Genomic DNA, 15428 nt, shown 5'->3' on the forward strand with positions numbered 1-15428 from the left:
AAATATATTCAACTTGATCCGGATGGTAGTCACCCGATAATTATATCTTCTCTGTTAACTAAGGATGAAGAGACATGTTTAATAAGGGTGATTAGGGAACATCGGTCTGCGATTGGTTGGTCCCTAGCCGACATTAAGGGAATTGACCCTAATGTTTGCACTCATCGTATCCATTTGGAGGATAACGCCAAGACTTCTCGCGAACCTCGGCGTCGCTTGAACCCCCGCCAGAAAGAGGTGGTTAGGGAAGAAGTCTTGCGATTACTTTCGATCGGGTATTATATACCCAATCTCCGATAGCGAATGGGTAAGTCCCATTCATGTAGTTCCTAAGAAATCGGGAGTTACCATGGTATGTAACGGGAAGGGTGACTATGTTGTCACTCAAGGTCCTATGAAATGGAGAATCAGATTGATTCTGACGCGTTTAAATGCTATGACACGAAAGGATCACTTTCTTTTACCATTTATAGATCGATGCTAGAACGCGTCTAGGCGGGTCATGCCTTTTATTGTTTTCTCGGATGGCTACTCTCGCTATTTCCAGATTATTATTGATATTGATGACCAAGAAAAGACAACCTTCACATGTCCCTTCTAACATATGCCTATAAACTAATGCCTTTTGGCCTTTGTAATGCCCCCGGTACCTTCCAAAGATTGTATGCTTCATATATTTAGTGACATGGTAGAAGCTTTATGGAAGTGTTCATGGATGATTTTTCTATCTATGGAGACTCCTTTCCGAATGCTTGTCTAACCCGGGTTCTAAGGTCTTAACACGGTGTGAAGAAAAGAGCCTCGCTTTTAAATTGGGAAAAGTGCCATTTCATGGTCAAAAAGGGCATAGTACTAGGTCATATTGTATCTAGTGATGGCATCGAAGTAGATAAAGCCAAACTAGATAAGATAGCTTAATTACCCTAAAACCACGGACCGTCCGTGAGATTAGAGCCTTTCTAGGCCATGCGGGTTTTTATAGGCGTTTCATTAAAGATTTTTCAAAAATAGCTAGGCCTTTAACTAACCTGCTTTTGAAGGATGCAATCTTTGATTTTAATTTTAACTCAGTAAACAGGCTTTAGAAACCTTAAAAGCATCTAACCACTCGCACCTATTATACACCTCCTCGATTGGTCTAAACCTTCAACTCATGTGTGATGCTAGTGACTATGCGGTTTGGTGCCGTCTTGGGACGTAAAACTAGATAATAAGTCCACTGTTATTTATTATGCTAGTAAAACATTAAACGATGCTCAACGGAATTATTCAACTACTACTGAAAAAGAATTCTTAGTCTGTCATTTATGCTTTAGATAAGTTTCGGCCCTTATTTGGTTGGTTCTAAAACTTTAGTTTACACGGACCATGCAGCCATTTAGGTACCTTCTTGCAAAGAAGGATGCTAAGCGAGATTAATCCGATGGATTCTTCTCCCGCAAGAGTTCACATTAGAAATAAAGGACAAAAAGAGGGTCGAAAACGTGGTTGCCGACCACTTATCTAGACTTACAAATGACGATAGTAGTGATTCGAGTCCATACCGGACTCTTTTCCGATGAGCATCTGTATGCTATTTTTCATCACCATGGTATCACGGGACATCGTAAATTATTTAGCGGCTGATGTTATGCCTTATAATTGGTCAAGAAATGAACGTAAAGTTCTTCTTGCCGAGTCAAGTTATACTACCGATGAGCCCTACCTTTTTAAGTATTGTCGCGGATCAGATTATTCGCCGTTGCATTCCCCAAAGGAATATAACGGTTCTATCGTTCGCCATGACAAAGAGTGTGGTGGCCACTTTAGCGAATGAAAACAGCCGCTAAAGTTCTTCAATGTGGATTTTATTGGCCTACTCTTTTAAGGATGCCCAAGTGCATTGCAAGACGTGTATTCGCTGCCAACAACTTGGGCTTAATCACGGCGTAATATGATGCCATTAAATCCAATCTTGATAGTAGAAATTTTTGATGTTTGGGGTATTGATTTCATGGGCCCTTTCCCCTGTTTCCCCACGGTTATATTTATATTCTAGTTGCCGTGGACTACGGTCTAAATGGATAAAGGCCCTAGCTTGCCGTAGCAATGACCATAAAACCGTTGTATTTTTTATTAAAGAATATATTTTCTCGTCGGTTTGGCATTCCTAAAGCCATCATTAGTGATGGTGGAACACATTTTGCAACAGAGTTGTTGCATCCCTAGTGAAAAAAGTATGGAGTTACACACAAAGTAGCAACTCCTTATCATCCACAAACTAGCGGCCAAGTAGAAGTTTCTAATAGGAAATCAAAAAGATTTTAGAAACAACAAGAACCCCGATAGGAAAGATCGGGTCGGCGTCTATCGGATGCCTTATGGGCGATAGAACTGTTTTCAAAACTCCTATAGGTATGTCTCCCTTTAGACTTGTATTTGGGAAACCATGTCATTTGCCCGTTGAATTAGAGCACCGTGCTCGTGGGCTATAAAAAGCCTTAACTACAATATTGATGAGGCGGGTGTCAAAACGCAGTTACAATTAAATGAGCTTGAAGAAATCCGTGGCGATTCTTACGATCTCGAAGGATTATAAAGCTAACATGAAACGTGTTCATGATAAGCATATCTTCGCAAAGAGTTTGTGGTCGGACAAAAGGTTTTGCTTTACAACTCCCGCCTACATATTTTCCCTGTGGAAACTAAAACCCGTTGGTCCGGTCCTTTTCTCGTTATCAAGTCACCCCTTACGGGGCAATTACCTTGGTAAATCCCAAGGACAACAAGTACCTTTCAAGTTAACGGTCAACGATTAAAACATTTTCACGAACTTTTGTCCCCCGATATATAGAGGAAGTCCTTTTACAGACCCTATTTATGAGGAATGACCCTTGTCATTGGTGTACTTCCTTTCACTTCCATTTAATGGTAAGTGCACCATTAAGGTAACCGGCCCTCCCTATGGAGTGTGTGGTCGTAGAACCGGATCCTAAGTCCACGGTTCACATAGTTCACGATTTCCACTCTTGCATGTTTTCTCGGATTTTTAAGTCATGTTTCCCTATGGTGTGAATTATGTCTTTATTTGCTTATTGTTTTTACCAAAAAATAAAAAAAAAATAAATTAAAAATAAATAAATAATAAATAAATAATAAAAAATAAATAAATAATAAATAAAAAAAAATAATTGTTTTCATTTTTAGATATAGATATATATCTAAACCCAGAGAACTAGCAATCCAACAAGTCTGGGGAATCTGACTTTAAACGACCCATGTTAAAACAAATTTTGTGTTTAAAAATGTGTTTGGGGGTGGGAAATCAGTCTTTCCATCCGGATTGCTCGAACTTTCTATTTGTGTTGCTTAGGTCCATTAGTATAGTTCATTGGGGTTGACGTCATCTAATTTAGTGTTCATTCGTTCGCATAACTTACGTCATGCACGCACTTCGAGGCGTTTTCCACTATCTTATATGTCACCCACGGTCGGAATAGAGTAGTTTATGGATCATTGGATTGGAAATTCTCTCCTGATCATTTCCATATCTCATTCACAAAAATCGGACCGATAACGAAGCGGGAAATATAGTTTGAAGTAGCGCTAAAAATCGACGAAAGTCGAAAAATCGAATTGGGCTTGGGCCCAACTCACAAGACCCTCTACAGCTGCCATCATCCTCCAAAACTTAATCACACTTCATCTTCTCAAACCGACTTTCACTAATTAAACCCTAGCAACCAAAAATTCAAAAATAAATAAATAAAAATAAAAATAGAATACATCAAAATAGAAACACCACCCACTTTCTTTGAAAACACCAACACAATCTCCAACCGTTTCCACCAAGAAAACACCCACCAATTCAAGTTTTAAAACCTGCCACCGTACCTACCATAACCACCACCGTTGTGTTTAGTTGGTTTTCATCAAACTTGCATCCACCACCATCTACAAACCCCAAATCAGTTGAAACTTCAATGGCGCTAACGACGAAGAATGTTGCCGAGCACGCGTTTGAGGCCGACCATTTCGCACCACCATTTTACGGCGCCAATATGATTAAGAGGGATTGGAATAGACTGGTATTCGACAGAGGAGTTCTATCACTATGATTTGGTAGAACAGTTTTATAAGAAACGAGAATTGGAGGGAAATAGGATTTTCATTAGGATAGCGAGGAACGAGGAGGAAGTAACGAGACAGTTGTTGGTCGAGCTATTAGGAATCACCAGAACCAACATAGATACGACCATTCAGAATCCCAAGATACTGCAGTTCCTGCTTTGATGAAAGATACGGTCATAGAGGGTGAATACAATACGATATCTCATTCGTTAAAGCCAGACGACCACGAGAACCAATCAACCGGGTCAGTAGCTCGGTGGATTGGTAGGAACGCCCCTCGGCAAAGACAAAGTCACGACATCGGACTTCATCAAAGCCGCGTTCTCTGGATTTTGCAAACGAATGAGTGTAATTTCTGCATCCTCGATGTAATTTTGAATGTGATTAGAGGAGTGGGAAAGAGCATGGCCCTCTTCCCGTATTGATCACTAAGATTATGCTCTCATTTAGAGTCGCCGCTAAATCTGCTCCTATTAAGATCAAATTGCATTCTAATGCAAGTATTTATAAGGAATGCATCCAAGAGACCGGGCGTTGTCCGCAGAGAATAAAGTTGAGTCGAATAATGAAGGCTAAGATATGACATGGTTGGTTGAGGATAATTTCGATAGTCATACTTCTAATTTAGAACGAATGAATGATGATGCCGCAAACCGGTTTTGCGATGCAGCGCTTATCGTATCTGTGAAGATATCCGACATAGACAAATTGTAATTCGAATAAGCAAACGAACTTTCGGGCGAGAGTTGAAATGCTCAAAAGGGGTCGGGAGATATCTTGTCTAACTTGGAGATTATCCACCGAATCACCAAGCTCGAGTATCTGCATACTCAAGAGACGAGATGGAAGCACAGCTTGTTCAGATAGAGATGCTACGACGTATGCCACTCGTGGATGAGTCTGTCTCAGCTGAGTCTGAGAGGCATGAGCGTCGTCGCCGCAGGCCAGATGGCTCAAGCCATTCTTCACCACAGAAGCAGTCTCCATCTCAGGGACCATCTTCTTCACACGCCTAGGTGTTCACCATCAGTTGTGTCCTGTTATTTCATTGTTTTTATTGTTTTGTTAGTGGAATTTTATTTCAGTAGTTAGATTTAAATATTAAGTTGTTTGTTTTAGATTGCTTGGATTTCATATTATTTTAATATAATTTATTTTGATCATCTTTCGTAAGGATGTCTTGGAGTCAAAGTTGAAAATTAGGCCGATATCGGCATATCTATGATTTTTGTAGTGGTAGCATGATATGTAGGAGAGTTTAGAAGTTACTATTCTAAACCAAGTTTAAAAGATACCAGGGTTGTTAGGAAATCAAAACTATGGTTAGTTTCCGTTTTCGGGTTTGCGTTTTCTATTTCCGAAATTGCCTTAAAACAATTTGGCAACTTGCCGATTCGTTTTAGAAACCCAGAACCTATTTAAACTTCCATCATTCTACACTCACAACCCTCACTACACCCCACAATCATCTCTCACCTTTCACTCCAAGCTTTTTCAGCTTGTTTTTCTTGTAAACTCTGTTTTCGAACTTCGAAGCTTCTTCCTGCAGGAGGCCTTTCAGCGCTTTACACTTTTGTCGAATTTTGTTCGAGAGCGCCAAGGCTCAAGCAGAGCTTCCCTAAAAACACTGTAAAATCGAAAAAAAAAAAGAGAGCGCCAGCAGCAAGCAGAAGCGACCAGCTCCAAACATCTGTAATTCCAAAACCTCCGAAGCTGACTTCGCCTATACTGAAGCCAGCAAGCTCCCTCCTCCGATTAGCACAGAAATTCCGATTTTCTCGAGGTTTCTTCCAGGTTTGCACAGCTGTTCTACAGAGTACTTTTGAGATGACACCTCCTATAGTGATTCCTGAACAGTCATTTGAAGACTTGATGGGAACCGATACCTATGGAGCATCGTTCATGGCGGATCGATCGCGATTAGGATGGCGCATCTTCGGTGAGTGATGACGATTCTTTTTCACCTAAGCTAACTGAATTCTTCTATAATAATATTACTTTTTATTGTACCCAAGAAGGAGAACAAAAAATTTCCCTTGTTATTGATGGCACAACCATGTTGTTCATCATGATAAACATTCTAGGGAACGGCGCTTTATACGCCAATAATACCGGTGACGTTTTCCTTGCTTTAGGGAGGGACGCCGCCGGTATGACATTCCCCGAGTTTTAGTTGCTACTCTGAAGCGAGGCCATACCTTGAGGCATAAGTACCTTCTTACGCTGTCTTGGTTTGCCGCGTTATCGCTTGCTTGCTACCCATATTCTCAGTACCGCATTACCGCAGTTTGGGAAAGGGTCGAAATCATGAGACCCACCAATCGTGGTGGTAAGATCATTCCGAGCCATGACTTGGTCGGGATGTCGTGCAACCACATTTGGTTGCCCCTTACACCCCATCACCAAATAACACTAGAGAGGTTAGCACTAGTTGATGATACACACACGACGGAAGGCATGGCAAGTTGTTATGGCATGGCGGGATGCGAAAAGAACCTCATATAGAAGAGGAGGATGATGATGAGTAAATGCTGGGGTGCAGGTAAAGTTTTTAGTTAAGTTAGTGTCCGCTTATGTCCCAAGCAATTTCATTCTCGTTAACCCCATAATGGGTGGAACTCTTATAGAGTTCGCGTCGGTTTTATATTACTATATTTGTATGTTTTAACCTTATTTTGCGGATGTTCCGAATTTCACGCTTCAATGGTATTTTTCCTACCCTCTTTTATTTAAATGCTTTGAGGACAAAGCATGCTTTGTTTGTTTGGGGGCATAGAAACACGTAAATTAAAGGCATCTGATAGGATATAGATATGTATAATATGCATATTGTTTTCAAGTTAAAAATTTCAAAAATATAAATAAATAAGTTTATGCTATACACTTAGGAATATTGGTATTGTTTTCTTTCTATGCTCTTAACAATCTAGAAGTCTCAATGAGCTTTTGCATCGAATAATTGTTAGAAACTTAGGTTAATATGTAGGTAATAATCTTTGCATCTATCTATAAATATATTACATGAGTATCTATGATTGTTAGCAATAAGTTTCTGAAATCTAGGCTAGAGTACTTATTCTACAAATCCCGTGAGAATATAGCCTAAAACCTTATATGAGCTAAACATTTGCTAAATGACACAAGGGAGAAGTAAAATCCGGATAGAGAAATCACACGTCCACTTGCTTGATCACTATGCCATATCCTAAGCGAGAATTTAGGCCCTCTTTGGATCGATATAGCCAGAAATTCAAACATATGAATTATTTTCCGCTAGTCGCCCCTCTGAGCCTTCCTTTAGCCTTCCATAAACCACAATTCCTTTACCCTGTTACAAAAACAAAAACAAAATAAAAAAATAAAAATAATAAAAATAAAAATAAAAAAAGAGAATAAATCAACCTACCCATTTTAGAATAAGTCTGAGAATAGAATGAGGAAGAAAGAAAAAGAGAAAAACCTGTGTAAACAAAAATTAGTTAGTTGCTTCAGGAAATAAAGAAAAGAAGTTTCCATCCAAAGAAAGAGAAAAATAGAAATAAATCAAAACTCCAAAAATAGAATAAAAGGGAGTCAAAAGCCAAAGAAAAGAAAAAGAAAAATATGGCTAAGGATGGAAACAAAGTATAGAAGCAAAAGAAAATAACAAGGTTTTCTCTAGTTACATAATATGAAGACTCTATTATCTCGGACTTGTCCTTTTGTATATCCATTTCCTTCCTTCTTAAACCATCTCCTAATCCCCTTGACACCTAATAAAGACCTCTAGCTCAATTAGGAATAGGTTAGTGTGATAGTAAGTGGCGGATGTGTTTGATCGACTCAGCTTTCCTTGTTGTCATTGAGATTGTAAGGTAAAGTGTGCCCACCGCATTAATTGGAGCAGCTTAACTTGAGTGGAAAAATCAGAGTGGTTTTTGTCTTGACATTTATGTGAGGACCTACTTAAGGACGCTATTCCAAGTTTTCATAAACGGACCTGCTATTACATTTCATAGTATTACTCATTGTTATATGTTTATTTTAGATGATTGATTATTATGCATATATTAGCTTAGGGTTCTGACTGGGTTATTCTTATGTATTTGCTAGTGAGATGTATAGATAGTTGAGACATGAAGGAGAAAACAATAGTTTTATTTCTTAGTCGTTGTAGTATAGATGAAGTTTGTGAGTACCTTCACTGGAAAACTCTCATGAGGCTATAACTCGTCCACTAGGGAATTCCTAGTGGTTTAAGGCCTTGTTGCATATGGTCAATGCAATCGCACTCAGCGAGACGAAAGTAGATAGAACTCCATTTTTGGTCACTTATGCTAATTTCTCATATTTGCTTGAGGACAAGCAAAATGCTGTTTGGGGGTGGTTTGATAAGAGCCCAAAACTGTAGTTTTAACCCCTTAATAATCATACTGTTAGACCAATTATGTGAATAATTGGTAAGAGTTAATACTGATTACGTGTTTTTATGCATTTCAGGCTTCAAAGTCCATTATGTGCAGAAATGTGCCACTTTAGCGAGATAAAAGAGCAAAAGTCAGAAGAACTTCCGAATGCCATATCTTTGGACTCAGACCTCGGAATTGGGCCTACCTTATGTCAAAACGACCGACTCGGAAAGAGCTTTCCAATGGTCCAAGCCTTGACCCAATCAGAGGAGCAGAAGTAGACGAAAAGTCTGTGGAAGCCAACTGCAGCTGAAGAGGCCTTTTGGATTTGAAAAGATTGGGTTTTGGGCCTGATTCTCTGGCCCAAAACATGGCTCCAAGCCCATGCACGATTTTTGGATCTGAATGTATAAAAACAAAAGCTTAGCTTTTTGTTAATGGTAGCTAGTTAGACCTAAAGTAATATATAGAATTCTAGATCTAGTTTTATTAATTAATTAAGTTTTAGTTCCATTTCAATTCCTGTTTTAGATTAAATCTTTGAATGATTGTTCTTGATTGATTAGATAAATAAAATAGTTAGTTGTCAATTTCGAATTTTGTCATTTCCATTCTAGATCTCATTTAAATTCTTGTTCTTATTCCATTCCAGTCATTAAATTAGATTCATTATTGTTTAATTAAGTAAATCTCAATTTCTTACATTATGTTTAGTTTAAATTCAATGGGAAATGTTAGTTTGATGACTCAAGGCTAAACCTCCATTAGAGGGGTTGATGAAGCCTTGATGAAAACTTAGTGGTTAGTATAGAATTGGTAGTAGAATCTATTCCACTCTAGAAGGTCGTGTTTAAGCCATGAGAATGGGTGGACGACCTCACATGCTAGTTAGTATCCGGTAGGAATGCCATGAACACTAGGGATTAGACTCAAATTCTTGCCGTGGAAAACGTAAGAATCGAGATCGACAATCTATACTAGGTTATTAAGTTGGATTCGAGGTGGATTTAATTCCCTCTATTTCTTTATCTAGAGTCAAACAATCGTATTTCCATAGCATTAAGTGAGCTTAAATTAAATTAATCAATTTCATATTGCATCGTAGTATAATCCCCCCCAGTAAAAACTCTCATAGACTTAAGACCGACTAATTAGATTAGAAAACAATTCCGTGCTAGGGAACTAGGAGTGGAACGAACTTCCTACTCCACTTAGTGCAATTCGCATTGAGAGTAGAAGCTTTGATAATTGAGTGTAAAAGGATAGTTTTAGTTTACTTACGTTGTGAATTCATCGTTCATTTCGTAGGTAAACTACTCATTTTACTGTTATCAGTGGCTTAGTGCAATAAGGTATGTGACCTGAACGTGATATAGTGGAATTATTATGAGTTATAAATGTATGACACTTGAATAAATTACATAACGAAAATCCTTGAACCTAGCTGCCACAACTCATGTGATATGATTGGCCCTTCTGGCGTTTCAGTGAATCTGAATGGCCCTTTGGGCTAAAGTAATTTGATTGGCCCTTCTGGCGTTTCAGTAAATCTGAATGGCCCCTTTGGCGTAGCCGAATGGTGGCTTGATTATTCCGTTCACAAAATTAGAACGAGACGCGCGATATTTTATGCCGTATAATAGCAGTACTTACATAATGGCTTTCGTGTGAGGGTTACCTGGTGTGCGGCATCCCGCTCAGGGTAGTTACACACGGAGTGGTTCATTATGTAAGGGGAGGCATGTGGATGTACATGTTCGGCGTTGGGAAGTGATTGTGGTAGCCAGGGAAACTAGGTAAGACATAGTTACGACGTGATTTTAGGGACACGCAAAGAAAGCCTTAATTAATATAATTATGGTAATGTGTTGGTTAATGATGTATCTTTAGATAGATGATTGTATATGGTTTTGCAGAAGTGGGGGTCAAACTAATTACTTGGGCAGAGACGACCCACTCTGTAATTGAGTATGAAATGCGGTAAGTATAGAATATGTTTGGCTGGTTATTTGTTTAGTTAGAACCTAAGGCGCCTTGTGGAGGAACTAAATGCCTTTTTATTATGCGTATAGTTTGTGGTGTGGTTAGTGGGAAGTTAAGGCACCTCAGTGGAGGAACTACCTGCCTTACTTATTGTAGTTAAGAATGTCGTATTAGCTGTTGGAAGTTAAGGCGCCTCGGTGGAGGAATTAACTGCCTTATGGATTGTGTATGTATATGTATAAATATATATTGTATTTTAGGGGTACTCACACCAGCATTTTTATAATGCTGACCCGATTTGCATGTTTGCTTATCGGGTGTGTTCATTAAATGAACATAGTTGATAATTTTTGACAGGTTTAGTGTTGAAGAAGGTTGGTTGCTGCTTGTGGTTTGCGTTAACGTCGCATTTGAAGATAGGTTTTGTTTTCCCTTGAGGTGATATAGATTTTCAGTTGAGACAATGTTATTTGTATTTTCATTTGTAATTTTAAATAAAGAATTATTGAAAAGAGATTTGTAACCTAATCTTATTTGTAAATTTTTGTAATGAAGAGGACTTTTGTTTAAGTTAAAATTTTTATTGGTTTTTAATTATCCGCATATTTAAATTGTTTATGGGTTTTTGGGAGTTGAAAATGCGTCACACCTCGAAAATCAAAGAGTCGGGAACAAATCTTGTTTTTCCGAATTCTGTCGAAATTCGGGGTATGACAAGTACACTTACTGCTAGATGTTCACACAACACCTACACATGCAATCCCAACACCAGGTACAAGCAAAAGAGTACAAGACATACAAATAAACAACACACAAGAAGTTCTAAAAGCTTAAAACCCCTATTCAAGTGTTAAACTATAGAGAAGATATATAATAAAGGAAATGTCGTAAAAGTTTTAATGACAAATAGTACACCTATTATCGCAAGATAGAAAACTTAATATTGCAACAATCAACCCATCACCTAAATCACAATGAAAATGTGTTGCTGCAAAAACCAACCCAACACCAGAAATATAATGGTTCTGAGATCACATTTAACTAACCCCTTGACATCCATGTTGAACCACAAAATAGATGGTGGTAATGACTAACACGGTTCAATGTAAAAGAGTGTCATACACAAAAAGAACTTATACACAAGCATGACATCCTCAAATGTTGTTGCAATTGTTCAAATTATTCTACCGCTCCAATCACATATTGACCTGCCAAATAGAAGTTCAAAAATTAAAAAGTTTGCAACAAATCTTTAACATGTCTTCTATGATTTGAACTAACTTCTAAGTTAAAATAGGAAATTCAGTGTACAAGCTTGTCCCTAGTAAAGCAAGCTAAAATGCATTGAAGATTATTACTAACACCAAGGAAAATAAACGATTTATTAAGGTACAAAATATTCCATACCAGTTGGGCTATATGAAGACAAGCGAATTGTACAGAGCTTTGAGTCTTCAAATTCTGTGGAAGAAAACTCAGATTACATAATAGCTGAAAACCAGTTTTTAAACAATTTGTTAGGTATTTAACAAATATCCCATAGTGAGAATACTTTACTAAAGAACTATTTGAAAGAGGTGGAGTCTCAAGACACAAATCAAAGCTTCATTGGTTCCAATACAAAAAATCGAAACTAGTTGAAGCTTAAAATCTCATTGTACTATATTCCCCCGGAGGAATGCTAGCAGGCAATTCAATTTTCACAAAAAACACACATCTCGTGCATTGGGATTCTTATAATCAGGTACATTCTACAATCTGAGATTTACGTGTCTACATTCTATTTTCAAAGATATATTACATACTTCACACGAATCGACAACATGAAGAACCAATTAATACCTCATGCCCCGACACCCCACTCGCACAAATCCAATAAAACCCCATCATTCCCCTTAGTACCTCATAGCTAGTTTCAAATAACATAAACTTCTATCTTCAATAAACTAATGCATAGTTACACATACCCAGCATCCAAAGTTGTGTAAAGATCATCTTTTAAGTATACTTTTCTATCAAAAACAAATGAAATATATTGAAAAAAACATAATTGAATCAAACCAACCTAGATCCAACTTAAAATTTCAACTTGGGCATTTAAGAAAATCAATAAAGAATCGAAATTTATTAATATTACCTCAGGAGGGAGTTTTTGACAGTGACCACACCAAGGAGCATAGAAATCAACGCATATGAAATCAAAAGTTGAGATTTATTAATACTACTTGCTATAAGAAGTACAGTACTAACTATAGAACCTCATTTCACTCACAATTGAAGTGAAAATCTAAATTTGGAGAAGTTTATGTTTTCCTTCATTATATTGTAAATGGGGTACACATGCATGATATACCAGACTAACTTAAAAGATGATGGACCAAGGATCAAGTTGATGAGGCCTTTTAGAATCTCCTGTATTATTAGCTGAACAAAACCTCCATGACCCATTGGTTCACTAGATGGTTGGGACTCAACCACACCTTTTGCACCATGTGACTGGCGTGGCATTTCATGTTACAATACTCAAGTCCATGAACTCTGTTTACCTCGTCTTCAACTTTCAGGCCCCCTCACTCCTCACCTCTCCAAACTCACAAACTTACGTAAACATCCTCTCCATTCAAAGTCACTCAAGGGTACTATCCCATACTCCTTGTCAAAATGTCGTCGTCTTCGCGCAATCTTTTTACAGTATAACTCATTCTCTGGGTACTTCCCACAAAAGATACTCACTAATTTGACAGATATTCAGGTTGTGAACATAGCCAATAATATGTTATCTGGTACCATTTCTGCAAACGTTCCATCCAGTTTAAGATATCTACTTGCATTTATTAAATTTCATGAATTCTAAGCAAGGAAATCTGGAAAAAACAAATAGCAAGAAAACACTCACCCAACATAACACGCACAAAAAAATTAAGCACAAAATGCATGTGACTCTTAGAATACTAATTACAACAAATAATTTGCAACAAAATCCACTGAACACATTTTCACATACAATCTATAACCGCCCAAACATCCAATAAAAAAACTCATTTCTTCCATAGACGATGGAATTCCATCCAATCGCTTCCATTCTCCTCCACATTCAAAACCATGAAGACAAAAATGGAATTGAAAGTTTAAACTTCAGTTCGGAACCAAAAGGTTGCAACTTTACTGGGATTTAATTGGATTTAATTGGGTTGCAACTTTACCAGAAAATTTCTCGAAGTAATTACTTTAAAAAAAAAAAGTATCCATACCTTTCTACCAGTACCAATTGTTTGGATGCGTTTGAAAGCCAAGATCCAAATTGGAAGCGAAAGTCCCTCCAGTATATTATGGTGGAAGGTGCTACAATTCCGCCATGGTTTCTCCCAGTCAGTGTGTGTGGGCAGAGAGAGATAAAGCTTCGGATAGACGAGGTTGAACCATTTCTTCTAGTCTATCTTCTAACACCTCAAGCTGCTTTCTAACATTCGCAAACTCTGCAACCTAATACACATAGAAACTCAAGAACCATATCAGCAGACCTTAGGAAGCCTAATACCTTTCTACACAAAACATAATAAATTCAAAAAATTTACCTCGCCTACAGCAAACAAGCAATGTCTCATGTTGGCCAAAGTTTCCATGACACTGGGAAGATCTCCACTAGCAAACACATCCTCCACACTAGCACTTAATTGAGTCAACCCTGCAGCATCCTGTTTATAATTCCACAATAAGACAAAATCCACAAATCGGAGAGAACTCAGGAACCAGCATTATAAATTACCTGAAGTGCTTCATAAGCTACTTACATTCTTTGTTTGACTATGTCGACTTTTGCAAGGGCATCAATAGATTCACCTGACGTGCCCTCTGCCTACACTTGGGCAGTGTTAAATCTATGTATGATAGGCACAAGCTTATATTCATTGAGATATACAAGTAAAGAATGGTTTTTTATTATACCTTACGAAGTTTGAGGAGAATGCTGGAAACAGAAAAGCAGAAAGAAAGGGCATCATCACGAAGACGTATAACATCACGACTAGTGTTAGAAAGCACCTTGAGGTGTTAGAAGATAGTGTGGTGGCTAGGGCAACAGACTTAGAATTTAAAGGAACAAGATATGAAAAAAGATAAATTGAAGGTGGAAACCTTTTTTCCATAGAATTAATTAAACTACATCATAGATACAGAAGTAAAAAATCAGAATATTCTTTGACATTGCAAACAAAATACTTACACAAAACAAATCAATCCCTCATCTTTAGTAACTCAGTCCATCTTGAGTAGAAGAATAGTAATCGAAAAATCCATTCCCGCCGCATGCCTGAAGTGGTTGCTGCTAAAATTAGAGTTTATAAAGTCAAAGTTACAGTTATTACAAAAAGAATAATCATCATCACCGACAATATTAACATTATCAACATTGCTTCCATGTCCTTTTCTCCAAGCCAATCTTCCCAGTACTTGAAGCTCATACTTGCAATATACTAAAACTTTCAACGCATCTAGCAACAGAATACCAATCTCAATTCATTCCCAACAAAACACGAACTCATGACCAAGAAACGAGGATTCATAATGTTAATTCAAACGCTACTCATGACCAAGAAACGAGGATTGTTCTAGCTTCAAAAGTTGTATTTCAAATGTCAAACCAGCTCGCTATAAAGAGAAAGTGCAAATGGTTTACCTCAATGAGTGCCATTCTGATTAGAAACTCAACATTGTGGTGGGGCTTTTTTCATTCTTGGCTCAAACCGAAAAAAATTAGAAAACCCAAAAACAGTTCACTCTCTCTCTCCACAAAAAAATGGTAAAATAAGAAAACACCTAAAAATACTTTTGTCTCTCTCCAGCCACCCCATTTTCTTTTCTTTTCTTCTTCACTTAAAGTTTCGCAGCCCTTACCGACCACCTCCACAAAACTATGATAAGCTCTCTATCACTCTCCGCCTCTCTCTT

At 37.8% G+C, this 15428-nt stretch overlaps 1 long non-coding RNA gene across 1 annotated transcript; it reads right to left on the reverse strand.

Annotated features, from left to right (window-relative positions):
• Window positions 1–11443: 11443 nt before the first annotated feature.
• Window positions 11444–13955, reverse strand: LOC147496822 (uncharacterized). Its single transcript, XR_015194668.1, has 3 exons — window positions 13733–13955; window positions 11889–11942; window positions 11444–11689 (listed from the first exon to the last, which is right to left on the reverse strand). It is a non-coding gene; the product is annotated as an uncharacterized LOC147496822 (long non-coding RNA).
• Window positions 13956–15428: the final 1473 nt, after the last annotated feature.

Source organism: Coptis chinensis, chromosome 5 (assembly GCF_015680905.1).
Source record: "Coptis chinensis isolate HL-2020 chromosome 5, ASM1568090v1, whole genome shotgun sequence".
Lineage (NCBI taxonomy): Eukaryota > Viridiplantae > Streptophyta > Magnoliopsida > Ranunculales > Ranunculaceae > Coptis > Coptis chinensis.